Consider the following 27,035-nt stretch of genomic DNA (forward strand, 5'->3'; position numbering starts at 1 on the left):
GAGAGGGATATTAAAGAGCATCCAATTTCACCCTCTGCCATGGCAGGGACACCTTCCACTCTCCCAAGGTGCTCCAAGCCCCGTCCAACCTGGCCTTGGGCACTTCCAGGGATCCAGGGGCAGCCACAGCTGCTCTGGGCACCCTGTGCCAGGGCCTGCCCACCCTCACAATTCTTTTCCTAATATCCCATCTAACCCCCCCCTCGTTCAGTTTAAAGCCAGTCCCCCTTCTCCTGTCCCTCCAGGCCTTTGTCACTTCCTGGACTTTTAAACCTTCCCAGTGATGAATCTGAGCTGTGAATCCCTGTCCATGGTCAGAAGGATGCTGGAATGAGGTCCTGCAAGCATGGGCATGTGGGCTCTGTGCTGTTCAATATTGATACTGATGACCCAGGAGAAAATATAAAACAGGCTCTGATCTCTGTGACAGGGACAGGACCCAGGGAACAGCTGGAGCTGTGCCAGGGAGGGTCAGGCTGGATGTCAGGGAAAGGTTCTTCCCCAGAGGTGCTGGCACTGGCCAGGCTCCCCAGGGAATGGGCACGGCCCCGAGACTGCCAGAGCTCCAGGAGCGTTTGGACAGCGCTGCCAGGGATGCCCAGGGTGGGGTTGTTGGGGGGTCTGGGCAGGGCCAGGGTTGGGCTGGGGGATCCTGGGGCTCCCTCCCAGCTCAGGACATTCCCTGATTCTGTGAAAGCTTCAGGTAGCAAAAAGTTGATGGATGGGAAGCAGGCTGGGTTATTTGGGAATGTGTGAGCACCAAAATGGAGCCACTCCTACGGGAGAAAGGCTGCAGAGGAGAGAGGGAAGGCGTGAGGGGAATCAGCCCTTGGAGTGAAGATCCACAGCAGTGTCCCAGCCACAGATGCTCAATAACAGCCACAGCCAAAGGAAGATTCCCCTAAATTGGAGGAGGTATTTAGGAATGCACCAGAGCAGAGATTTGATAATGAAATAAAGGCAGGAAGGTGAATAATTTCCAAAGTTCAGTCAGATAAACTTAGCCAAAAGGAGGTTAAGGATGAGTGGTCCCAAAATAAGGCAGAGATTTAACACCAGAGGTCATGTAGGATCTGAAGCTAAAAGCACAGGATAAACTCATCCAGGCTATAAATAAACTATATGGGCTCTTTTAACGAACAACATCCTCATTAAAATGATGAATGAAGGCTTCTCCACCACATGCAATGAACAATAATAGCTGGGTGTGTTAATTGTGGGTGCAGCCCAGTTCCAACAGGAGCACAGGGATTTCTGTGGTGTGGAGGGAGACAAGGTGACCCCGATGTCCCTTTGGGACATTAAAGTTCCCTAAGGTAGGGCTGTGATGCACCAAGGTTAATTCTGAATTATCTCATCTCTGCACAGGCTCAGCTAGCAGGGACCCAGGCCTCCCTCACATGGCCACCTGACATGGATAAAATCACACAGATTCTAATAAAATTAAAATAATTCTAAGAAACAGGCAATAACAACAACATTAAAAATAATTCAGTCTGTGGGTGGCCGTGTCCACTTCTGCAGGGAAGGCTGTGCAGCCCAAAGGCTGAATTCTTGCCACCAGCACCCAAAGGCAACACTTTGTGAAGATCTAAAGGGGTCAGATATGTTTGTGGGACCTACTGGAAGTCGTAGCAGGAATGAAAGCCTGAGGTGATGCCCTGGACAAGGGATAGGTGCCCTGTGAGCACCAGCAGTGCTGCCTTTCATTCAAGCTGCAGATGGGCATTAGGAAAGAAGGATGAAATTCCAGATTTTTACCAGCCTTTGGGGGAAGTGTCCATGTCTACAGCCCCCAGGACCACCAGAACCTGCCCAGCTCCTTCTCAGCTCCACCTCCTTCCCTCTGCAGCGGAAGCAAGTAGCCAGGTGTCAAAAATTACAAAAAAAAAAAAAATTAATTCTTTCTCACTGCACATTATTTCAATGGCTTTTAGCTCTGCAGTGCCAGGGGACCTGCTGGACTCTGTGTTCAGCCTGGGGACAGCTGTGGAGCAGAAGCTGCCAGGTTGTTTTACACAGCCCTTCCCACCCTGGCTCCACCAGGACCAGGCTTTGCTCTCTCCCTGTCCCAGCTGCAAATGCAGCATTTCTCAAAGGCTGGTGTGGCTGGCAGTCTGCACAAGGCTCTGTGCAGACACACAGAGGAATTAATCTGTGGGATATTTAACCCAGTTTGCTCTCAGGATGAGTCTCAGGAACTGGGATCACCAACAAGTGGCCCCGTTTCACTCTCCTGTAAAAGCCACTGACAATCCCTCATGTCCCATCAGTGCCAATTACATCCTCCTCGGGGTCACACAGACACAGATATTGTCTCCCATGGCTCTTTATTATTTCTTACCTTCTCTGTGAGCTGTCATTTAATTTTATGAGTTTTGGGAGCCATCAGATGGCTGAAATTTGGAGTCTGTGACTGCATCCCACAGAGCACCTTTGCAAGAGCATCTCACAACAGCCTCAGCCGTGCAGCCCAATGCTACAGGAGGACTTCTCCTTGTGGTTCCTAACTAAACTCCTCCTCACGGGTGTGGACAAGCCCTGGGGGTGATGAGGAGCAGGGAGGTGCCTGTCACTCCTCTGGCAGCTCCCCCTCTGCCCAGTGCTCAGTGCGAGGTGGGGGCCTGAGCAGGCAGATCCCTTCCTGCTCCCCTTGGCTGCTCTGAGCCTCTCCCCAGCTCTCCCCAGGCAGCTCCTGCTGTGCAGGGCTGGGTGTGCTGCCCCTTCACCAAAGCTGCCATGCCCCAGGGCACCAACAAGCGCTTGGGCCAGCCTGTGCCAATGCCGAGATCACAAAGCTCCGTGGAGAGGCTGCAGGGTCACTGCTGCTGGCACAGCTCCAGCTGCTGGCTGATCAGGAGAAAAAACAGACAGGTGAAGTGGTGCAGGAAGGAGTGTATGCTTTTAAAAGTGGAGAGGGAGAAGGAGGAGAAGAAGAGAAGAGGAAGAAGAAGAGAAGAGAAGAGAAGAGAAGAGAAGAGAAGAGAAGAGAAGAGAAGAGAAGAGAAGAGAAGAGAAGAGAAGAGAAGAGAAGAGAAGAGAAGAGAAGAGAAGAGAAGAGAAGAGAAGAGAAGAGAAGAGAAGAGAAGAGAAGAGAAGAGAAGAGAAGAGAAGAGAAGAGAAGAGAAGAGAAGAGAAGAGAAGAGAAGAGGGCTCTGGGGTCACCTCATTGGAGTCTTCCAGTGCCTGAAGGGGATCTAGAAGAAATCTGGAGAGGAACTGTTTCCAAGGGCCTGGAGTGACAGGACAGGGGGGAATGGCTTCAAACTGCCAGAGGGTGAGGTAAGATGGGATTTTGGGGAGAAATTCTTCCCTGTGAGCTGCCCCACCCCTGAAGTGTCCAAGGCCAGGTTGGACGGGGCTTGGAGCAGCCTGGGATAGTGGAAGGTGTCCCTGCCATGGCAGGGGTGGAATGAGACAGGGTTTAAGGTCCTGTTCCACTCCATGATTCCATGATTTCAGGGTGTGCTTCCATGCTAGAAATCCTTGAGCTGTTGCCAGCTGAGCTGTTTCCTTGGGAGGTTCATTTAAGCCCAGTGTTACTGCATGAGCTGCCTGGGATCAGAGCTGTGGCTGTGAGCAGCACCCTGGAGTTTCCCTCCTTCCCCCCCAGCAAGGATCATCAGCTCTGTGAGTTGAGAAAATGCAGAATCACAGAATGGTTTGGGTTGAAAGGGATCTTAAAGCTCATCCCATTCCACTGCCATGGGCAGAGACATCTTCCACCATCTCAGGTTGTTCCAAGCCCTGTCCAACCTGGCCTGGGATACTTCCATCACCAAATTCACCCTCTGGACACTGCAGAGTTCAGATGAGCCCAGAAAAAGGCACAGCCTCTCCCTGCAGCTCTGTGTCCTTTGGGTGAACTGTGGGACCTGGTTGTCTGGGATGTGCTGCTTGGACCCTGGAATTCACAGTGCTCTGGAAAACACAAAGCTCTCTAAATTCTAATCACTGATATCCACACTGGGTTTCTCTGTGCTGGATGTGGGCTGGGTACAGATTTAGGAGTGCTCCCTATTCCTGCTCCACCCAAAGGCCTCTGGCTCTGCTGCTTGTTGCAGGGTAGGACAGTCAGTGCCTGAATAATTTGTGCCTGCTGCCAGGGCACTCATTTCATATTCCTCTGCTAATCGGCCTGGCCACATATATTAAGGACTTTAAATGTGATACATGCTATTAATCCTGGTACTGAATTATAAATTTGCCCTGACAGGTTAAAGTGCTGCTCTCACTGGTCTGTCCACGGAGCTGCTCTGTCACTCCCGCTGTGTCCTGGAGCCTGCTGGAATAACCAAGGGAAAAGGTTAATTGGGAGCTGCTCTGAGCATCACTCTGGTTAAAGACCTCGGTGTTGGGGTATTTACTCAGCTGAAGCTCTCAAAACCTCTGCCCCAAAACCTTGTATGACAATCTGCTCTTTTTTTGAGGTGAGCTGTGCTTACAGCTTGGGGCATGCTGCAAAAACACCACCTCAGGGGGCTTCCAGAGCCTCTGCCACCACGGAAAGCTGGAGTAATGGTGCCTAAAAACACAGGGAAAATGGAGGTTTGTGCATCTCTGCAGAGATTGTTGTTTGCACTGAGCTCTGGGCAAACTGTGGTGGTGCTGACCTGGCTGGGATCACAGAACCACAGAATGGTTTGGGCTGGAAGGGGCTTTAAAGATCAGCAAATTCCAACCTCTCCCATCCCGTTATCCCCATTCCACGCTGGGCTTCGCCTCTCAGCAGCTGTCACTGCCCAGAGGGCTGCAGGGAGGCTGGCACAGCCCCAAAACCAGCGTGCCCCTGTGCCCAGGCCCAGGCAGGAAGGAGCCAGTGACATATCCATTCTCCAGAGCCATGTGAATGCTCTCAGGCTTTTATTATTAACTCTGGCTGGGTTATTATTCTGCTCCCTCTGTGATTTTTCCCATTCCGCTGCTGTCAGCAGCGTGTTTGTCAGCCTGCTGCATTAATACCTGTGTTTTTGCCTCCTTCCCTCTTATTAGCTCGGGGACAGAAGGGAGATTTGATGGTTTCATGTCACATTAGAGACTCAGGAAGCTCCTCCACATCTCAGCAGCCTGGGGGAGATGAGGGTTTGCTGCCTGACCCGGGCCCAGGGGATGTATGTGGCACAGAGGTGACCTGCCAAGCCCTTTGCTGTCTGTACTCCTGCCATGGGCTGTTTTCTCTGTTGCTGAACAGATATAAACAACAAAAAAAAAGTAGCCCAGGGAGATGAGATGTGGGGAACTGGAGAGGTTTGCTCCCAGCTAGCAGCAGCACAGAGTATTTAAAGGCCTGCACTGTCAGTAATCAATGCTTCTATTGGATGCTCCTCTTTCTGCAGACCTCAAGCTACTTAATTGTTGATAATTAGGCACTGAATCAGTGCACAAATCATTTATTCCATTATATGCTGCTGGAGAACTGATGTGGACACTAAAAATCCCCAGTCAATTCCCACTGCTCCTCTGCTTCCCTGTGTGGAAGTGAATTTAAGGATAGTCAAGATTTTTCAGCCCTGTGAAGGTATTTCAGGAAACCTGTGGCAAAAAAAGCTCCATTGCCATGCTGATGTGCTCAGCCCAGCAGGTTTGGTACCTTCAGACTGGGACAGCAGTGCTGCTCCTGCTGCAGCATCCACAGTTCAGGTGCTCTCAGGGTGCCTTAATTGGCTCTTAATTGGTAGAAATTGTTATTGTTCTGTAACAGGGAGAGTTGCCACACCAGGATCCAAGGAAGCCCTTCAGCCTTTTTCCAGCCTTCTCTCTAACCTGGAGCTGCACCTCTTGTTTTACAGGCCACCAACCTGAGGCTGTATCGGTTTATACAAGTGGAAAACAGCAAAATTCCTCAGATCTTCAGGGGTTTGGGCCAAGCAAAGCCACTCCTCAGCTGCTTGTGAGAGGCAGTAGTTAATATTTGTGGGCTGGCTGTATCCCATTGGCCTGACAGCACCACCAGAGCTGCTTTGTGCAGTGCAGTTGTGCCTGATTCTGCAGCTGATGGAGAATTTCCCTCTCTTCCAGGGGCTCTGCAAAGAGAGGTTTGTATTCCAGCCCAGCCCTCGCTGTGCAGGGGGATGCAGTGACAGCCATAAAATGCCCAGATAGAGTTGTTCCATGATTAATAACCCCAGGAACAGCTTAATAGATAAAACCATTCCCTTCACCTGGGATCTGCTCTGGGACTTGCTGCTGGAGAGCTTGGATGAGCAGAGCCAAGGGGTAATTGCTAATTAGTCTGGGTTATTGTTAATTAGTGAGCCAGGGGCTGGAGGTGGCTACTGGAGGCTCTGTGCCTCCCCCAGTTTCTTCCTGGGGTTTCATCGTGCCTGGGAGCCTGGGAAAGGTGGTGTCACTCATCCTTCCTCGTCCTAAAGGGCTCAGACATGTCCAAATGTGGGAGCTTCTCTGGTGGGATCAGCCCTGGTGGTGAAAGACAAATTGTTCTGTGACAGCACGGTGCATGGTGCTAGAGAAATGCATCTCCCCAGATTAAAATGCTTCCCCTCTGCCAGTGAAGGGCAAAATCCCATTGCTGATCCCTTCCTGCCAGCACCAAAAATCCACATCAGTGCCTGTGGGCTCCACAAAGGGCACAGAGCCTCACTGCCAGGGCAGCACACAGCCCAGCATGGGATGGAGCATCTTCTATGGGACTTCTCCTGTCTCACGGAGCACTGTCCACGTCTGTGCAGCTGCCTGGTTCCCCAGCTGTGGTCTGGTGGCCCAGGAGGCTCCTGGGAGTGACCTGCAGCTGGTGCATGAGCTCACCACATCTGCACAGTGCTCTCTGTGACATCCAGCTGGCACAAGGACATGGTGGCCCAGGCAAATGCTGGCAGCTGGCAGCACCCTGAGGTCCAAATAATTTGGGGTGTGTGAGTTCTGAAGGGTTAGAGGCAGCCTCTGCTGTGCAGGATTTTTCTCACCTCAGTTTAGAAAGTGGCACCTGTGGTAGGACAAGAGGAAGGAGCTGGGTGGGTGTCCCAGGGAGCACAGCCAGAGCCCAGGCAACTCCCCAGGGTGAAATCCCACTGGCTCCAGGCTGGGCATGGAACAAGGAGCTGGGCCAAAGGGAGGGGTGCCAGAGGGAATTGCCCCGTTTTACTGGGGCTCCTGGGCTGGGAGGGGCTGGAGCTCCTGGCCAAAGACACGAGCACCTGGCCATGCCAGCTTGTGGCTGATCCACCCTCCCAAGTCACAGATCTGCCCAGGCCACAGAGCAGATGTCCCTGTCCCCTGTCCCCCTGGGCAGCCTTGTCCCCCCTGCAGCAGACAGCATTCCTGGAGCTCTCCCTGGTTCCAGGCACCAACTTCCTTTCCCTTGCTCTGTAACCACTTACTTGGCTCTTGTTATTGGGTTATTTATAGAAACTCTGCCAAGTGTTTTGGAACCAGGAGAAGGGCACGGAGCTAAATACAATAGCATCACCTCGTGAGAGGTGACATTTAAAACCAGGGATCTCATTACTGAAACCAAGGGAGACGGCAAATGTCAGGAAAGGCCGGTGGCTGTTGGCTCCGTGCTGCGACTCCAGGGGGCTGCAGCAGGCACAGGTGGCCTTGGCAGCCCTGGGGACAGCACAGAGCCCAGGGGGACACCTCCAGCACCCCTTCAGAGGATACAACCTGTGCTGCTTTATCCAGGGCTGGCTGGAAACAGCAGCACTGTGGGGAGAGATGTGCTCCTGACACAGGAAGATGTTAATCCCCAGTTTGAGTTGTTGTTCCCACAACTGTGAGGCTCCATTCCCTGGAATCAATGATTCCCATCCTCATCCCCACCCTCACACCCTTCCACTGAAGCCAGGAGGGTCAAACACATTCCTAGACCTGACCACAAGTTTTCCAGTCAGGCCTGGTGTAAGGAGCAATTTCCCAGCCTGCTTTTTCCTCGCAGAGGTGATGCCTTTTTGGCTACCTAAAAACAGAGGCCAGACAGAATGAAGAGAATAAAAAGCAGTTCTATTTATTGAAGGGCCTTCAGGTACATCCAGGGCAGACAAAACCCCCCAGGGGCTGCACCCAAAATGGACCAGGGGTCACAGGGTTTCACACTTTTATAAGTTTGGTTCATTTGCATATTGGGGGTTAATATTCTAATTACAGCTTCAGCTAATGAAGTCATTTACCCCAAGTTTGCTCCCTCAACTCCCTTTTGTTTCCATCTCTGGGGGCCTGAGGCAGTGAGGTGTCCTTGATTGCCAGGCCTGGAGAGGAATTGTTGTGTCTGCCCAAACTGGGAAAGCAGCAGCTCCCAGTGTGTGTGGAGTTTAGAGTTATACACTGAGAACTGCAGGGTTACAAATAGATGGAAAATATAACAGCTAAAATCCTAAGGAATCAGAGGAATTCCAGTGTAAAGCATGTCCAGGCTGTGTGAAATAGTGCAGCCCCAGTTAATATTCATGCACCGTGCAGAACTCCAAATACATCCAGGATTTCAAATACATCCACTTCTCATCAGCCACATCAAACTGTCTTGACAGCTAATGAGGGAGGCACAGCCTCGAAACCAGCAAGTTGTAACTGAATAAATATGATAAACAACCTGTTTCCAGATGGCTTTTTATGTAGAACTATTTATGCAGCGTTGATAGATGGTGAATTTTATGCCTGTAAATCCTCGTATTTTAAAACATTTGCCTTCTTAATTGCCCATTTTACACGTAAAATATGTTTATGTGCATTGCTAAGTCGAAAAGTGGCCTGGGAACTGTTCTGGACTGAGTAAGCACCGCTCCTGTGCTGGCCCATCTGCCTGGGTTCCTGGGAACAGAGTCCAGAATGTCACCTGGGAAGTCTGATACTGCTCAGAGCCACTCTGATCACCACAGAACACGTGTGGTTGTTCAGCTCCTGTCTCTGGCTCGAAGGTTTGGGGGGATCTGGGCCCAGGGAGATGCAGCTGAGGATGGATCTGATGCTGGGAGTGGGGCAGTGAGCTGGGGGTGGGTGATGGTGCTGCTGCAGCCTCTGCTTCACATCCCTAAAATATCAGGGAATCCCCAAATGGTTTGGGTTCAATATCATCCAGTGCCATGGGCAGGGAACACCTTCCACTCTCCCAGGCTGCTCCAAGCCCCATCCAAGTCCCACACTGGGCACTGCCACGGATCCAGGGTTCCACAGCTTCTCTGGGCACCCTGTGCCAGGGCCTGCCCACCCTCCCAGGGAAGGTTTTCTTCCCAATATATACTCTAAGCCTCTTTCAAAGTGAGCTGGCAGTGGTTTGGGCAGAGGTTGTCATCTGACCTCTTTGTTCTATCCCCTAAAGAGACCTCACCCTGCTTCTCCGTGCTTTCCCAAGCTTTCCCAGAGTGAGCCAAACCCCTCTTCCATCCCCCTGACCCTCTTGAAACACAAATTGGACAGAGATAATGCAGCAGGAGGCACTGAACATCCCCCAGCTCTGCTGCTGAGCTTTGATCCCGAACCACCAACACCTCTGGAGACGACAGGTGACCTTCCATGTGCTGCTGGCTGCATCCCAGGGAGCTGAGCAGTGGCAGGAGCAGGAGAGGCAGAGTCCTGTTAGCCTCTAATGCAATTAGTTTGTGGTGTATCTGCATTCTTATTACTGGCTATTTGCTCTAATGGGTTCAATCATGTACAACATTAACATAAATTGACACCAAGCAGAGTTATTCCTTTGGAAATGTTTGCTCATTTAGGATTGTTGGTCTCAACTCTACAGTATATGGGGTGTTTTATTTAGCCTCTAACTCATTTATTGGGTATTTATAGAAGAGGGCTTTCCTGAGCAGTAAAACCACAGGGCTTTGCACACAATAGCTCTGTCCTTCTGACAGGTTTATTTGGGTTTCTTTCTCTGTGGGAGAGCTTTGCCTCACTCTGTTTTCACCTCAGCATTGCCACTGAAGTCATTAACCAAAGTCTGCCCTGTCACTGGTGATGTCCAGGCACCAGGACTGGGAAGGAGGTCAGGGAACCTTCCAGGGCTCCCCATGCTCAGCACCAGATGTGGCTGAGCTCCGTGGGCTCCTCTGGCCCTGCTCAGCTGAACCTGCAGGGCAGAGCTGCTGGATCCCCTCTGGGAGCAGGGAGGAAGCCCTGCAGATCCCTGTGCTGCTGTTCCCTCTTCTCCAGCATGGGGCAGGAGCCTCCACCACCCCCATGAGCACAACCAAATCCCAGAGGGCTCTGGCAGCACCAGCCCTGCCTGGCTCCACAGAGAGCCCTTGGGCACAGCGGGAAGGAGTGAGCAGGGAATCACAGAGTGTCCTGAGCTGGAAGGGATGATCCACAGGGATTATCCAGTCCAAATCCCAGCCCTGCCCAGACCCCCCAACAACCCCACCCTGGGCATCCCTGGCAGCGCTGTCCAAACGCTCCTGGAGCTCTGGCAGCCTCGGGGCCGTGCCCATTCCCTGGGGAGCCTGGGCAGTGCCAGCACCTCTGGGGAAGAACCTTTCCTTGACATCCAGCCTGACCCTCCCTGGCACAGCTCCAGCCATTCAGAGACCTCATGCCATGCTCTAAGATTTCTGGGAGAGCTTCAAGGAGCTTTTTAGCTTCAAGATCAAAGTATGCACCCAGCCAGGCTCTCAGTGATCCAGGTGCCCTTATCCTGCTGAGAGAGCTGAGTGGGAAATCTCTTGTGCAAGGTGTGTGACACTGACCTCAATTAAAATGTTTCCCTAAAGCCTTTGCTCTCAAAGCAGCCTTTCCCCAGCAGAGGTGCTGGGTCTGGATTCAGGGGACACGTTCTGGCAGAGTGCCCTGGCAGCGGCACGAGAACCTCTCCCAAATTTTTCACAGAGCTACAAGTTCAAACCAAACCATCATAAAGGAAGATCGGGTTTGATGAGGCTGAAAACCACAGAAAAATAATTTGGGGAATAAATAATAAAATAATTGAGGCATTGTCAAAATATCCTGTTTTGATTTTGAGGCTTTTGCCGAGTTGAGAAAGGCTTTGGTTTCCAAATTTGTTTAATCTTGGACTAACCAATAGGCAAAGAAAGAAGAAATGTCAAATGTCATCTTCCTCTGGAGTTCATGAATATGGGATATATGACAGCCCAGGACTCTACTTGGCTGTGCAAAATAAAAGCATGGTTTGCAAAAATATTATGCTTAGCAAAAAAAGAAAAACAAAACAAAACAACAAAAAATTAAAAAAACCTCCATAAACCAAAAAAAAAAAAAAACAATGAAACAAAAAATACCCAAAAATCTTGAATTTTCCTCTTTTCATCTTAATTTGACCAGGATGCTGTTCTTGCTTTTTTTAAAATCTGAAGACCTTTTTACCAGAAGAGAGAACCCTTCCCCGTTTCTGCTCCAGTTATCCCTGTGATGGGCATTTTTAGATAAGATTTTGATGGGAGAAGGGGGTGGAGAGAAGTCCAGGACTTTCTGTGTTAACTTGCACGTTCTGTGCAGCTCTTGACTGACAGTCTGCATTAAACAGGAATTTTGGGACAGCCAGATTTGCCTGGGCCCAAACAGCAGATGAAGCTCAGGAGGAAGCCAACGGAGAAGAAACACAGCCTCACTTCATCCCCCCTCCCCAGGAAAGGGAACTGCTCCTTCATCACCTCATCCCCACTCCATCCCCATTCCCAGATCGTGCCAGGCCAAAGGAGTGTGGAAAGGACAGCCCAGCCACCACCAGAGGCTCAGCTACACATCCTCCCATCTCCTTTTCCATCCCACATTTCAGTGACATTTGGGAGTCCTCTCCAATTTTAAAACACATGGATTTTGACATTTTATTACTCGCCGGTCTCAGTTTTATGGTTATTAGGATGGGTGAAAAATTAAGGTTCCTTGGAGGCTCTGGAGAAAACCTCTATTTATCCAAAGGGCATGAAAAAAATGGCTGCATCCCTGTAGGGGACAGAAGGAAATTTAGGATCTTTCCAGGCTCTCAGATGCTTTGCAGAATGAACATTCCAGTGTCAGCTGCTCAGCCCTAAGTCCTTTCTGCCAACTCCCACTCTCATTTCATCCCCCAGTCCCCAGAGTCCAGATACTAATCTGGGCTGTGGGCACACAGAGATACCCAAATTCCCAGAGCAAGGCACCGAGGGGCTGGAGTGTGTTTAGGGATGGGAACAGAGCTGGGGAAGGTTCTGGAGCACCAGGAGGGGCTGAGGGAGCTGGAAAGGGGCTCAGCCTGGAGAAAAGGAGGCTCAGGGGGCCCTTCTGGCTCTGCACAATCCCTGCCAGGAGGGGACAGCCAGGGCAGGGTGAGGCTCAGCTCCCACAAGGGACAGTGCCCTGATGGGACATTTGTGGCTGGGTTCTTTTCCCCCCTTGGACTGAGATTGATGAGAGGGAGGCAGTTTTCTCTTGTTTGGACTTGGTTGCTTATTCTTCTCTTATCTACATTACATATATACAGGGTACTAGGAGCTACATACACTAAGATAGAAAGGTGCAAAATGGCTAACAAAGAACTTCTTCAAGGTCTTTTAATTTTTCCAATTAACAAGTGCCAAGTAAATTATTTTTCTTAGTGACCCAATGACCCAACACCTGTGTGCTGCACTGCAGCACTTTTTATCCAATCACTAATTACTACCCAAAAACCTCTAGAAGAAGAAGATGAAGAAAGAAGGAGAAGGAAAAGAGACAACACCCTAAATCCTCCATCTTGTCTTTTGTTTTCTAACTAGCTTAAACCTTTAACTTTTTCACCCAGTGACTTAAGACAACTCTCTAATTTACACACTCACACTCTTAGTTTTTCTATTTAAATTTAACAGTTATTTTCATGGTGTTACATGAAATTCAGTGTTTTCTTGGATGTCAGAGCCGGGTATCAGAGATAAGCGCACACACTCTGTGCCTCTGACTCCAACAGAACAGGAGGAGAGGGAACGGCTTCAAATTGTACCAGGTTTAGATTGGATATGAGGGGAAAATTATTTCAGTGTAAGGGTGGCCAGGCATTGGGTGGAGTCCCATCCCTGTAGGGATTCAAAAGTCGCGTGGTTGTGGCCCTTGGGAACGTGCAGGGCTCCTGTTTAGGGAGAAAGGAGCAATTCCCCAGGGATTTGCCTGCCAGGCCGGGCGTGCAGCCACCTCACTGCCACCTCTCAGTGCAGGTGTGGCTCCAACACACCTGCAAGGTCTGTGTGAGCTTTCTTCTTCTCACAGGAGTCCCCTGCTTCCTGGGAAGCCCCTGGAAAAGCAGATCCAGGGAATTCTGGTGTTTGAGGCCCGCTGTGGTGCCTGTGGGAGCCCATGGGAGCTTTCAGGGTGGGCTCTCCTGATACAGGGCCTCCTGCAGGGAATTGCTGCAGCAGCAGGAGGGAAAGGGGGGATAAAGAAGAGATTTTGCTGGTGAATAAAAGGCTTTTATGTGACAGGACCTACAAGGGCCCAAAAGGAACCTGTGCCAGGGCCTCCCCACCCTCCCAGGGAAGGATTCCCAGCCACTGGATGAGAAAAGGCTCCTGAGGAGGGGGAAAGCCCAGCTGTGCTTCCCAAGGCACCTTGGATCTGTCTGAATCTGGGTTTCTGTGGAAATGGTTGGAAATACCCCGTGGTCTGGAGCAGATCCTCTCCTGACCTCTGGTGCTGTTCCCACTGGAAAAGCGCTCCTGTGGGATCAGCCTGGATCCCAGCATGGCCCAGGCACTGTGTGGCAGCAACCAGGACAAACCCTGAGCCTGCAGGCCTTGAGATGCCCATGGAATCCAGAATCATTTAGGGTAGGAAAGCCCTCCAAGATCCCAATTCCAACCCTTAACCCAGCCCTGCCAGGCCCACCACTAAACCCTGTCCCCAAGTGCCACTTCCAGGTGTTTTTGGACACTTCCAAGGACAGTGATTGCAGCACTGGGGAGCTTCTTCCAGTGCCTGACCACCATTCCAATAAAGAAATTTTCCCTAATATCCAACCTGTTCCTGAGCTCTGCCCACCCTCACCTCAGCCTCTCCCACCACCCCATCCTGAGCCAGGCACCTCTCAGGGACCACGAGATTTCCTGAGAGTCTCCCCTGATGCCTTTCAAGCTTTTTCTGTGTGTTTCTCATGAAATAGGATAGTAAATAAATAATACATTTCTTTGGAGAGAGCACTAAGACCGAAAGCAAACAAAGGGGGAAAGCCAAAGCAAGCAAACCCTCCATTATTCTAAAAAATTGCCAGAAGAGACAAAACATTTCATTTTGGCTTGGACATTTTTCTATTGTGCCTTTCCTGTGAGAGTAAGAAAAGCAATGAGCAAACAAACAGCAGCAAGAGCAAAGTGAGCTTCCCCAGCCTGTTGCTGTATCACTGATATTAATTTTCTTTTTTAGTCTTTTCACTTCAAAACACAAAGGAAAACGATGAAAATCCCTTTTGTAGGTGTTATTGGCCTTGCTCAGCCTCAGGTGTGTGGCCAGAGCTTAGGGTCCCCGTGGCCAGGAGGGCAAGGGGAGGTTTGGAGGGGGATGGAGAGGCCCAAGGCAGCTCCTTCATGGAGCTGCTCCCTCCTCCCCTCACTTCTGACGTTTTCCAGCTGGGGTAGCACAAGGCAGAGCCTCTGAGCTCAGCTTTACTGCTGCAGGTGTTTGTTTGTGGCCCAGATTTTAACTCCCCAAATCTTCCTGAACAGGAACCACCTGGAGCAAAGGTTGAAGCCTCTCTCCTCTTACAGGGTGCTCCAGCTCAGGTGAGGAATCTCCTGCTCCCAGCACCACTCCTGCTGCTCCTGCCAGCCCTTTCCCAAGCTCACACACTCCATGGACAGCTCCCTTCCCTTTCAGTGCTGCCACAATCCCATTAGTTACAACATTTTACATTCCCCAGGCCACGCTGGGGCTTTGCTCCACATTCTTTCCCCAGCTTTGCCAGCTCCCTGGCACTGTGTCCAATTAGTGGGAACAGCTCAGAGCTCCCCTGCACTTCATTGTTTCCCACTGCATGGAAGTGCCCTGAATTTCCCTCGAGGATTTTTAATTATTGCTGCCGGAATTCATTCTCCTTCCCCTCCTCGAAGGCTCCCTCACCCCTCATCCATGTTCTCCTCTGAGGTACCACCAGCACTGCTCGTCCCAATTAAATACAGCTCCTGTAATCACTTGTGGGGGATGAAACACAAAAATTGTTCCTTCCCCCACCACTATTTTTTTGTTTGCTTGCTCTGAAGAACCACTTGTGGATTCTGGCTGGTATTCCCAGCTGCTGTAATTATGGGAACTGTCACCAGTGAGCAGAGAAATGGGCCTGGAAAATTAGAAACACTTGGAATTTGGCTTGTAATATTTCAGTAAGAGCCTGAACCCAAGTTATCCAAGGCATGTAAAAATGGCTGTGTGGGTAGGCACAGGTACAGAAGGTGTCCTGCTGGGCATGGTTTAGGTGCAGACCTAGAGCTAAACCCCAAAAACAGAGAGGCTTCATTTCCCTATCCCAAGCAGAGACAACAAGGGACAATGGACTCAATGGATCCAGGGGAGGCACAGGCTGGATAATATGAAACCTTCCTTGAGCTGAGTTTCACATTTTCTCAGTTCCTGATATTCTTCCCATCTGCACCATGGACAAATAACAGATATTTTCTTTGATGAACACAGTGGAGGATGGACACTACTCCAGTGCCACTTCCCACCAGATTAGTCTCAGGATCAGAGGAGGAACATTTCATTTTAATCCAATCTGTTTCTTGGGGTCCATTTACTCCTTTAACACCTTTTCCTCTAGTTAAGCCAAGGCTTAAATTTGAAAACTCTCTAGGAATTAAACAAAACAACAACTCTGTGGTCACAACAGGCTTTGCTGTGAAAGCCTGCTAATGAAACCTGCTGCTGTTTCCAAAGCATTTCAGCTGGGAAATTCCCAGATTACATTTTTCAATTTATTTTGCCTTTTAATCCTCCCTACCTTTTTCTGGCTGAAATTCCCACTGCTCTTTCAGGGCATTCTTGAATATTTGCTGTTATTTGCTCCTTTCCCTCTAAAGTGAATTTGAAGCCAGCTCATGGTATGGAAGAGCACAAGGAAACCATATGGCAGCACAGCCCCTTGTTGTTGGGAATTTGGATGGAGATGAGGAGCTGGAGGGGGCAGAGAGAGACCTGAGGGGAGTCTTGGCATTGCAGAGGAGACTGTGCAGAAACTGCATTTGTCACTCTGAAAATCTGCATTGAAAGTGGCCTCATCCTGTACAGGAACAGGAAAGCCCCGAGGAGATCCTGAAGAATTGTTACAGACCTGGAAATGGGCAGAGATTGGAAACCAGAGGGCATCAGCCCTGCAGAGGGGAGCTGTGGGATCCCATCCTGGGAGATGGAGCAGGGGGAGGAGGGACAGGGACAGCTGAACAAAAGTGGAAAGGGAGCTGGACATGATCAATTTTCTCCCCTAGCAGCCCTTCCCCTCCTGCCCGTCATTGCTACGAGGCCATGCTCCATCTCCTGCTTCTTCCCCCTCTTTTTACAGCTGGTTCCCTCCCTCTTTGCCTTCTTCCATTCCCTTTGCTTCTCCTTTTTCTTTTCATTCTCTTCCTTCCTGCTGCCTGGGTTTTATCTGTGACTTTTAAAAATGGGCCCTGGCTGTAAAATTCAGCGTATGGATTATCCATTTTTCAACAGAGTCCTCCTGACATTGTGTGGGGATGTGGGGAGAGAATCCAGGCAGGAATATATAAAACATATTATATATATATATATATATATAATATACGTAACTGTGAGCAAACAGCACAAGCACTTCCTTCAGAGAGTTCCTCACAGTTCACTAAGGAAAAACAGAGCCCAGATACTGAAGCAGTTTAATTATAGACACAGAGGGCTGGAACTCCAGTGCTGGTGTTGGTGCTGCACAGCTCCTGCCTGGGTGTCTGCCCAGCCCAGGAAAGGAACTGATGGAGCACTGAGCTGAGTAATTCCTCACAAATAATCCATTTAGGAAAAGGAGCAGCAAGAACCATTAGCAATTTCAGTGTGTCAAGGAAACTGGGTATTTCATCCAGGGGAGGGACGTGGGGAATCAGTCAAAGTGTTTTCATCAATGAGGGAAGAAAAATGGGCTGAAAGAGAAAAGGAATAGTAGGGACTTGGAGGCAGAGAGAAGGCAGGAGGAAAAGATGGAATTGAAATTTTCCTTCTCATGAGAGGGACAGGGAGGAGGGAGGGAGGAAAGGGTGGCAGCAATTTGGTGGAAATTGCGTGAGCTGGCTCACTTTTAGAACAACTGGTGAATACCTTTTAAAATATACTTTGAAATATATAATATAATTTAAATATATCTCATAAAACTAAAAGAAAGAGGAATTTCTTCCCAGGAGGGGTGGGCAGGTGGTCCTTCCCCTGGTTTTAGGAGCTGCAGAGCAGTGCTGGTTTTCCCACAGACCTCCCCAGCATCTGAGGCTGTCCCACTGCAGGTCACCTGTGGGTTTTTACCTCATTATATAACTGATACCAAAGCACAGCCCCTGGTCAGATGTGAGGCCTAACCAGGTACCATGAGCCAAAAAATGATGTCCCTGCTCCAAAGAATTTCTATTTGTGGACAGGTGAGACAGGAGAGGCGGGAAGAAAAGAGACATGGGGTGACTCCATGAGTGCCATGATAACTCCAAAGGACAGCACTGGCATTCCAGGGAGCATCCCAGCACTCTGCACAGCTGGGAGGATTGGGAAGGCTTGCAAAGAGAAAATCCAGGCACTTCCTTGCAGCCCTTCTCTTTGGGATGATCCAGCTGCAGCTCCATCCCTTGCAGCCACGTTGTTGGGTTCTGGGGAAGGGTTTCCAACAAATAACAGGAGCTGAGGTCACCCTCCTCACAGGAACCCTGCCTGGGGGCCTCCTTCTCCTCTCTGAGCTCAGCTTGGGCCGTGCCCTGTGCCAGAGCTGCCATGGGCAGAGGGCTGGCAAAGCACAGGAAAGGTGTCAGGGAATTCTCTGGGTCCTGGAGCAGCTGAACATCCTGCTGGCAGCTCAGCCCCTGCACTCAGCCCCTCCCTCTGCAGCTTGGTTTCAGTTCTCATACACAGACACCTGAACTCTGTGCCCTGGTCTCTCCCACCCCTCAGTTTGAAGAGTATTCATCTCAAATCTGAGCTCTGTGATGTCTCTCCCCATTCCCTCTGTGATCCTGCTGGCTCCCTGTTCCTTTCCCTAATACAGGAGCACATTTAGCAGCTCAGGAGGAGCTAATGGGAAGATTTCTCCATCATTCTCTGAGCCATTAGTGCTCACATCTTCCCTCTCAGTAGGGCACATTTGTATGTTTAATTTAAGAAGGTTATCTGTCAAAAGTGATATCTCAAGGTAGCGCTGAGCTGGATAAATATGTCAGAAACAATAGCTCCTGCTGAGAGGAACAAATGTTCAGAAAATTCATCCTTTGGAAGATCTCAAGACTGGGAAAAATGAGGCTGGACTGGCAGCTCTGTCTCAGAGCCACTCACTGCTGCTCTCCATCCCCCCTGCACCCCGAGAGCAGCCAGGGGCACACACCGGCCTGGGGCTCCTCCAGCTCCCACAGGGCAGCAGGGATCCCACCTGGACAGGGACTCAGCTCTTGTGGGAAATGCTCAGGGAAAATGGGATTTACACACAGAAATGGTCGGGGCTGGCTTTAGAACGCAGGGATTGGCAGGGGGGGTTGGGCACCTCTGACCGATACAGGAGTGTGCGGAATTCTCTGGTGTATGTGAAAAAATTCATCTCTAAAGCTGCCAAGAGAAAGGGACACGTCCTCCCCTTTAATCCCACACTAAGACAGTGGAATTAAATACCTCCACAGCAGATAAAGTAAGGACAATGAGTCTGGCAGAGATGCAGCAGCCCCTCCTGTTCCCAGGGCAGAGCATGACCCCTGTGACCAGCGCTGAGCAGTGAATCCCACGCTGGGGAAAGCAGGAGCAGCCCCAGGCCCAGCACAGACAAAGCCAGTTTGGCTTTTGAAGATGAATCTCTTCATCCCAGAGGTCGGCAGGCTAATGACAAGAAATATCAAAGTTAAAGGAGGCAACTGCTTCAATCAGGTAAGTGATTAAAATCGGGCTTTGAAGCGCCCAAAGGTCCCCTCTGCTGCTGTCAAAAACAGAGAGGAAAAAAGCCAGCCCTGGGTAAGGCTGAGCTCTTCCAAGTGCTCCCAGCTGCTGCACTGCTCAGCAGGTGCCAAAACAAGGCCAGTCTCTTCCTGCCCTGACACAAGCCAGGACACAGGACATTCCCCCAGCTGCAGGATGCTCCTGGGAGATCCTGCTGGAAGGGCAGAAATGTCTGTTTGTCCCTGCTTTCCCTCCCTGAGAGCATGGAGCTCCAAGCCTGTGTTTGGCTGGTGGTAAATGCTGGTTTTGGAGGATCTAGCCCCAAAGAAAAGATGCTGTAGGTGTGTGAGGAAAGGCATTGCAGGCTCTCCCTGCTGGATCCAATTCACTCAGGGCCTCCCAGGGCAGTTTTGTGCTGCTTTATCCCAGCCCAGGCTTTGTCAGTGTGGTCACTGCCTGTCCCCCTGGTGCCACACACTGGCTGATTTTACCTTCCAGTGCTGCAGGAAGGTGGCCAGATGCTGATACCAGACTGGCATCAAGCTGGAGCTGCAGGAGGATGCTCAGGTTTGGATTTCATGGATGTGGAGAGAGGCTCCTCCAATTGAAACCACTGTGGGGCTCAGGAGGGGAACAGCCTGCTGCTGGCAGGAGTGGTGATGGGGAAGGGGAATTCTGACCCTCTTATGGATCAGAATCTCTTCCTTCCTCCAGTGGGAGCTGGGATGAGCAGTTAGGATCAGTTTGCCATGAAGAGGCAGGGCTTGCATCTTTATTTTACAGAAGTGAAATAGCACTAAGGTGGAGAAATGTTGTTACTCTGCCCCTCCATGTCCCTGTCCCCTCAGAGAGAGCTCAGTCTGATTTGTGGGCTGGCACAGGAAGGCTTTGTTGGTTCCAGTGCAGTGCAGCTGCTGGAAGGGAGGTTCATTTACTGCTGCAGCTCGCTGGCAGCTGATGGAAAACTCCCAGATATTACTTCTGGGGAGACTTGCTGTAAATTTATGTGTTTTGTTATAAAACTCACATCTGCCAGGAATGCACAGCACAGGAAAGCTGTGTCAGCACACAAACAGAATGAAAGTTATGGAATAATCAGGGCTTCAAACAACACTTTTGGAAGGAGGAGATGGATTGGGGTCTGTCAGAGCCTGTCAAACACAACGGGATTCAAATAATTCTGAGCTGCAAGGGGCTGGCTCAGTCTGGGGATAGAAATGGCAACGATAATCTGGGCTGAAGGAAAGCCTTGGCCAGCCCAGACCTTCCTCTATGCTCTCAGTTTCTTGCTGAATTTCACAGGGAGAAGTTCTTCCATGACTCCAAGCCTTGTGAGTTCTGCACACAAAAATAAAACCCATAAATAATAATGAAAATTAAAGCATTTCCCTGACAGGACCATGGGCAGGGATGAGCTGTTTGGGAAGTGTTTATGGATTTGCAGCTGCTTGAGCAACCTGGGCTAGTGGAAGGTGTTTCTGCCCATGGAAAAGGGTGGAATGAGATGGGCTTTAAGGTCCCTTCCAACCCAAACTATTCCATGTTTCTATGACATAAAACTCCAGGTACTTGTGTTGCTTTAACTGCATTTCCTTGTGACCCAAAGTTTCTCAGAGCAGCAGAAAAAGGGAGTTGGCTGCAAAGACTTGCAGAAAAACCTGGCTGACCAGGCAAGCAAATGCTGGATTAAGCCTAATATGGATAAATTCACATGTGCATGTGCATGAGGATAAATGGGATGCTAATCAGCAATTCTGTATTTCTAATATTGGGCTCTGTGCATGCAGGATGGGGATCTCGAGGCACTGTGAAAAACTCAGAGATGGCCAAAAAAAAGTGAATAAAAGAGTGGGAATTATTAGGGAACAAAAGAGAGAACATTTATTTTGGTGCTTTCTGCCACTGCATAAATTCATGGCTTCCCAGCATCTCGAGAGCTGGGCACAGTCAGGGCCTTCTGTTTGGAAAAGAGCAAAGTGGAAATGAAAGATGTCCAGGGGAAAGCAGCAAAAGTCATCAAAGGTATGAAACAGCTCCCAGATGAGAAGGAACCAAACAGATTAGGACCTTTCAGGATGGGAAACAGAAAATTGGAATAGGCACAGACGATGGAATGAGACACAAAGACAGGAGGGAGGAAATGAATCACTGTGGTCTATTGGAATGCAAGAATTTGGGACCACAAAGTGAAATCAGTAATTGTAATGTTCAGAACAGTCTCAGGAGGGACTTTTCACACACCCCAGAGCTCAGCTGGGGCTCTTCTCGCTCTTCTCCCTGCAGGAACCTGCAGAGAGGAAATTTTAGATGGGTTCAAAAAAGCAGCTGGGCAAGTTCACAGAAGAATAATCCATTGAAGGCCTTTAAATTCAACAAAAAGCTGAGGCAGTGGCTCAGGGAGAGCACAAGCTGCATGTTCCAGGCTCTTGGGACAGGGATCAAAGGAGGATGTGCTCCCTCTCACTCACTGGCAGAGGCAGACACAGCTCCCTGGATTTTTGCTCCCAACACAGCTGAGCTTAACTGAGAGAGCCCAGGAAAAATCTCTGATGTGTAAAAGCACTTTAATACAAATTTCTCTCCTTGTGCTCAGGTTTTAGGCTTGCAAACATCCTCTGCTCTGCTCTCAGCAGTGATTTGGGCATGAGCAGGGATGGAGGTTTGGGCTGGAGATGGGCAGGGGAGGTGGGCCCAGCCCTGGCTGTGGGGCAGCATCTCCCCTGCTGCTTCCCAGGAGCTTCTCCAGCACCACAGGGAGCACCTCAGCCATCCTTTGACCTTCTGAGCTGTTGGCAAAGCTGGTGGCTGGGGCCAGGCAGTGAACAAAGTGTGGCAGGGATTTATTGTGCAGGGTGATGGGCTCCTCTCTTGTCCCTGAAGTCACCCCAGCCTCAGTGTGGGGTTTTACATCCCCACAGGGTGAAGGGGGAGCAGGAGAAGGGGAGAGATGGGAAACAAGAATTCATTTAAATACCTGTTTTAATCAAACCCTGTAAGTTACCCTAAGTGATGTTTTAACAAGACACAATTGCAAGAGCTGAGCAATGTTTCTGTCATTACTCTGCAGTGTGGTTTTGTTTTTATTTAACAACCAAAATACAGGACTCAATTTACAGGGCTTTAGCTATGGTAGATGAATTTTTATGAGATAAATTCACACTCCAGCTTTGCTATCAGGTTGCAGTTCGAGGAACTGGGCCTTTTTATTATTATTAGACCAGGCTGTCAAAAAGCAGTTATACTGCTCTCCTAAAACTGGATGCAAAATCACTTGCCTCTGTGCAGCATCAATAAAAATGGGGCTTCTCTTACTGCTAGAATTCATTGGGGGTTTTTTTCTGTTGTGTTTTTTAATTTATTTTATTCATGTCAGGAAGGTGGGATCACAGTCTCAGCTTCCTCTTCTTTCAGCCAAACCAAGTCACTCCTACAGAGGCTCTTGAGGCAGAGCAAAGTGGGGCTGGCTTTGCACAGAACCTGAGGGACCACAGAAATGGGGGTTGCTGGAGTTCTCTGGCCCAAGATCCTTCTCCAAGTAGGATCAGAATCAACACCAGACCAGCTCAGCCACGACTTTACCCAGCTGAGCCCTAAAATCCTCTGTGGACAGTGATCCCCTGGCCTCTCCAGGATCTGTCCCAGGGCTGCACTCTCCTCAGTGTAAAAAATGAGTGAAAGTGTGAAAGAGAAATGGAGATAAAACATGTCAGCATCTTCTAATTAATATTTCTACTCTTCCTAACACCTCTCCTGGTGCAAAAACCAACTGCAGAGGGCTGCTGGGCTTGAACTGTGAGCAGAAGAAATGGATGGAGAGGCAGTGAGTGGAGGGAGGGTGCCTGAAGTGTTGGAGAGGTCTCAATCCCCGCGGTTACTGAGTGGGAACTCAAACCTGCCCCAGGAAATTCCCAGCAGAAGAAACTTGGTCTGGCCAGGACAGCCCAGGAGATGAGCTCAGAAAACAAAGCAATGTTCAGTGCAAGGGTTTGCACCTCCCTGCTTGCACAGACACCAACCCAGCAAGGGAATCCTCCTGAAATCAGTGTCAAAGGCCAGGTTGCAGTGCTGGCTGGCTCGAGAGGGAAGAGCACCAAAGCTGATCAATCTTGTTCCCTTACACAGAATTGGCTGTGACCCAACGATCACAGAATGGGTTGGGCTTGAAGGGACCTTAAAGTCCCCCCTCCCTGTCCCATGGGCAGGGACATTTCCACTATCCCAGCTGTCCAGCCTGGCCTTGGACACTGCCAGGGATCCAGGGGCAACCCCAGCAGCCCCTGTGCCAGGGCTTCCCCACCCTCACAGGGAGCAATTCCTTCCCAATATCCCATCTTTTTCACCCTAAAGTCATTCCCCTTGTCCTGTCACTCCATGCCTTTGTAAAAACTCCCTCTCCATCTACCCTGTCAAAGGCATTACCATTAATCAAATTAGGTGTAAGAACCAAAGGAAAAATGTGCATAGTAATTTATGCAGATTGCTGCGTAAGCTCGTAAAATGCTGGGCTGAGGAAACACCAAACCAACAACACAAACACAAAATAAAACCTGCAGCTTTCTTTGCTCTAATTAAATCCATCCTGCTCTGCCTGCAGGTGCACAGACCCTCCTGTTCATCTCTCTCTGTGATCAGACTCTGTGCAAAACGACAAATTAATAACTTGAATAACAACAGTTCAACAGGAACAGCCTGATTACAAATCTTGATAGAAAGAGGTATTGTTGCAGGGGTGGTTTCTGTTTAAAATGCGGTAAATCAGATGTCTCTGAAGGGAGGAAAGTGCAGTTTGAAAACTTATTTAAATGAAGGAATGGTAAATAGGAGAGACAGTGCCCATTTCTCTTATTATATGGGTACAATCCAGCAACAGAAAAACCTCAGCAGAGGAGCTGCTTCAATTTACAGTTATCAGAGGGGATTAGAGCTGAAGATCCCTGATAACCACGAGAGCTTTCCTGTGTTATTAACTAGGCTTGGCGATATTTTTCCTCCCTTAGAACACAAACGAAAAACCTCTTCATTTGCAATGCACATTGGATATTTCCTGCTTTAATGCAGCATTTCTCCACTGCAGTACCAGCAGGAACTTCTGCTCCCACTGTGCTGCTCAGGAGCCAAGTCCCACTGGGCTCAGGCTGCTCCACGTGGTGAGAATCCAGGGAGTGAGGAGCTCTTCCCCTGGCCCAGTGCTTGAATCCCACCCCAAAGCTGCCCTGACATTCCCAAATTCATTCCCAGGGTGGAGCAAGGAGAAGAAATCTCTGCCCTGTGATGGAGTTAAGGGGGTGAAGCAACGTCTCCTTGGCCAGCAATGCTTTGACTACAGAATAACAGAATTATTTGAGTGTGAAGGGCCTGAAAGATCTCATTCCAAGCCCTGCCAGGAGCAGGAAAGCTGCTTTTGTAGGATGGCAGCTTCATAGCCATGGAAAGTGCTCCAAGGGGCCCTGCTGCAGCAGGAGTGAGGAGGTCCCAGGTCAGGAGAGTGGAGCAGAGCTCTTCCACCCTGCCCCAACACCAGGAGGAGCTTCTAGGATTTGAAGGGTGCAGCCCTGCCCACCACTGCTGCCACCAGCCCCAGGGCCCTTCCTGCCACTGCAGCCCCTGCCCATGCCCAGCTCTGGGATGCCCTGGGTGGATCTCACCCTTGGATTGAGTGGCAGCTCTTGGGAGCCTGTGGATCCACGTCCTGGAGCAGCACAGACCTGCTCCAGCTGCACTGCTCCATCCCTGCTTCATTCCTCCCCTTCCTTCTGTGCAAGGGGACTGTGAGAGAAATCTACAGGAAAGGCAGAAACCTTTTCTCTGCCTTGCACAGCCTGGATTGTCCCTTTTCCCAAACCTTTCCAGTGAAGGGAAGAGCACAGCCTTTACTAAACCCTTACCCATGTCTTTGACAGGACTCTCCTGGCCCCCCTGACAAGGAAAATCTGTGGAAATTTGGAGCTCTGCACACCAGAGAAGCATTAACTTTGTGTAAGAGAGCAGGAAAGATCCACACCAGCCTTCCTACTGCTCCACAGAGCCATGATGGTTTCCCACAGGGCTGGAAAAAGCCCTTTCCTTGCTATGTCTTTGCCATTCAGATGTAAAAGTTGAAACACCTGAGGGTGGTTCCCTGACTGAGAGGAGAGAAGGGAAGGGACTGACAGAAGAAGCTGAATTTCAGGTTTTTAGAGATGAAAAGAGAGAATCACAGAACCCTGGAATGGTTTGGGTTTGAAAGGACCCTGAAGACCATCTCACTGCTACCTCCTGCCATGTGCAGGAGAACCTTCCACTAGAGCAGGGTGCTCACAGCCCCATCCAGCCTGGCCTTGGACACTTCCAGAAGGAGATCAGCAGCTGTTTGGCACAGGAGAGGGGGGATTGACAACTAATCAGCTCCCAAAAAGGTCAGAGCACAACTGCAGCCCACACACCCACGCTGTGGAAGAGGGCACACAGCCACTGGCCAGAGAGAGTTTGATGACAGGGATGGACACGGAGCTGGAAGGATCCCTCCCTCCCCAGCCCACCCCAGCATTAGCCCTGGATGTGCTGTGGCTACCAACAACCATCCTGAGGTCAGTGGGCTGGGAAGCCCAACATCAGCCTTGGAGAGGAGGGAAGATGAGGCAGGAGGAGGTGGGCAGGGACCACCCCCTCCAGGAGGGTTCACTGCAAATGAACAGAAACAGATCCCCTTGGAGGCAAAAAAACGCTGGATCAGCCTCACTCAAGGCTCTGTTGAACAGCTCCTTCCCAGGATGCTTCCTCATGGAACATCCTCTGTCCTCAGAGCAAGCACAGGTTCCTAATTAATGAAGTGCTAATCAAGAGTGCAGGAGCAGGACGAGTGTGGATGCAGCAGCCCAGGGAGGCCACACAAGGCTGACGGGGAAGGTTTGCTCCAGAGCCAACTTAATTTAGGAGCTGTGCAACAAAACAGTGGCATAAACAGGAGCTGGACACAAACAATTAGCAGGAGCTCATTCCAGCAAAATGCAAAATACGGATTTTTTTTATCCCTTTTATGTCTCCATCTCTATTCCCACAGCAGCTCCATTAAAAAGATGCTGCATTTCTACAGAATGTGGTGTTAAACAAGGCAGTTTGCTGAAAGGCTCCTGCTCTGCCTCTGTGGCTGGGGCCAGGGATTTAGGGATGTGCCTGGCTCTGTCCTGAGCTGGGTTTGAGGGATCTGTCTGCACCTCCCCATGGTGAGCAGCCAGCCCCAGGTCACACATGGCATTGGGACAGGTGGTTCTCTGCCATTCCCACTTGTTTCCTGATGATTTTTCTCACTGTGGCAAAGTCATTTTTCCACAGGAGGGAATGGAGGGGTGGATGAGGCTGGGGTGCAGCCCATGTTCCTCCCCAGATAATGAGTCCTGGCAGTGTGTTCGTAAAAAGATCCATAAAAGCCTCTGGTGCTGGATCCATGGGGTTGTGAATTGCCTGAGCTTCATTTTCCTCATGTAACTGAGGATGTCATTTGGGGATTATCAGGGAAAGCCAACTTTTCACAGGGAATGCAGCACTCAGGGAGGCAGATGATGATGGAAGGAGACCCAGCAGCCAGACACCAGGTCCCTCAGACCCCACCCAGGGCACAGCCAAACAGGCTTGGAGACACAAACTGCAGGATTCCCATCTGCCCTCCAGCACTGCCACATCATTCCTACAATTCTCTCGGGTGCAGGAACAAGCCTGGAGAGGAGAAGAAATAAATTGTGCAGACAACTGCAGAGGGGGGTTTAAGCTGTAGCATTAAAAATTTATCTCTCAGATTAATGCTCACCTGCTGTCCAGTCCTGTCCAGCCCCTTGGGTATCTCAGCTCCCTTTTAAAGGTCAATATTTTCCATGGGCCAGTCTGGAACAGGGTGTGTTCAGAGAGCTTAATTAGAGAAGTGCTGCAGAAATGGTGAGAAAGAAACCTCAGGATAACATTGTCCTCTTCTCCCTGGGGCTCCAGCCTCTTTCCAGTTGGCTTCTCTTATCCAGGAGGTGAGAGATACTGCCTGGACCTGGGGAGAGATCACAGAATCATTGAATACCCTGAGCTGGACCCCCAGGATCCCCCAGCCCAGC

General features: G+C 50.1%; 1 long non-coding RNA gene across 2 annotated transcripts in view; it reads right to left on the reverse strand.

Moving 5' to 3' along the window:
• Positions 1-27,035, reverse strand: part of LOC148182795 (uncharacterized) — a 114,543-nt gene that overhangs the window by 60,698 nt on the left and 26,810 nt on the right. For both annotated transcript variants that reach the window (XR_015774170.1, XR_015774169.1), the window contains exon 2: positions 26,744-26,971. This is a non-coding gene — a long non-coding RNA (uncharacterized LOC148182795). The remainder of the gene's footprint in view (positions 1-26,743; positions 26,972-27,035) is intronic.

Source organism: Pseudopodoces humilis, chromosome 19 (assembly GCF_049639895.1).
Source record: "Pseudopodoces humilis isolate 2021_Gansu_Grassland_sample_001 chromosome 19, ASM4963989v1, whole genome shotgun sequence".
NCBI lineage: Eukaryota > Metazoa > Chordata > Aves > Passeriformes > Paridae > Pseudopodoces > Pseudopodoces humilis.